The sequence below is a fragment of the Ricinus communis genome, chromosome 7 (assembly GCF_019578655.1).
Source record: "Ricinus communis isolate WT05 ecotype wild-type chromosome 7, ASM1957865v1, whole genome shotgun sequence".
Taxonomy (NCBI): Eukaryota; Viridiplantae; Streptophyta; class Magnoliopsida; order Malpighiales; family Euphorbiaceae; genus Ricinus; species Ricinus communis.
The window spans coordinates 15786934-15787514 of NC_063262.1; the positions used below are offsets into that span (position 1 = coordinate 15786934).

The window sequence follows — 581 nt, forward strand, 5'->3', positions numbered from 1 at the left end:
ACTTGAGCTCGCCAAGGTTATTTGTAGAGTCCACTTGGTTGACCACTCCCTGTCTTCCTGGTCGGCTCCTAGAGGATTGCCAACGATAGTTGTTCATGGCTATTTCCTCTATCAAGTTCGAGCTCGGGCTCTTCTTGTTTAGCGCCCCTGCTGCAACATCCACCATCGCCTCGTTGCAAGGTTCAACCCGTTGTAGAAGGTCTGAACCTGCATCCACACTGGCAATCCGTGATGTGGGCAGCATCTCAAAAGATCTTTAAATCTCTCCCATGCATCGTACATGCTTTCATTATCAAACTGCACAAAAGAAGATATGTCATTTCTAAGTTTAGTAGTTTTAGCGGGAGGAAAATACTTATATAAAATTTTTTCGGCCAACGCCTTCCACGTAGTGATCGTCTGTTGTGGAAGAGATTGCAGCCATCTCTTTGCTCTGTCCCTCAAGGAAAATGGAAACAATCTCAGCCGAATGGCATCATCAGTTGTTCCATTTATTTTGAATGTGTCACAAATCTCCAAAAAGTTGGAGATATGTGCATTGGGATCCTCGCTGGGCAATCCTCCAAACTGCATGCTTTGTT

The 581-nt window shown here is 44.9% G+C and overlaps 1 non-coding gene across 1 annotated transcript; it reads left to right on the forward strand.

Moving 5' to 3' along the window:
• The first annotated feature begins 223 nt into the window (after positions 1–223).
• LOC112533843 lies at positions 224–330 on the forward strand. The gene has a single exon (XR_003078197.1). It is a non-coding gene; the product is annotated as a small nucleolar RNA R71 (small nucleolar RNA).
• Positions 331–581: the final 251 nt, after the last annotated feature.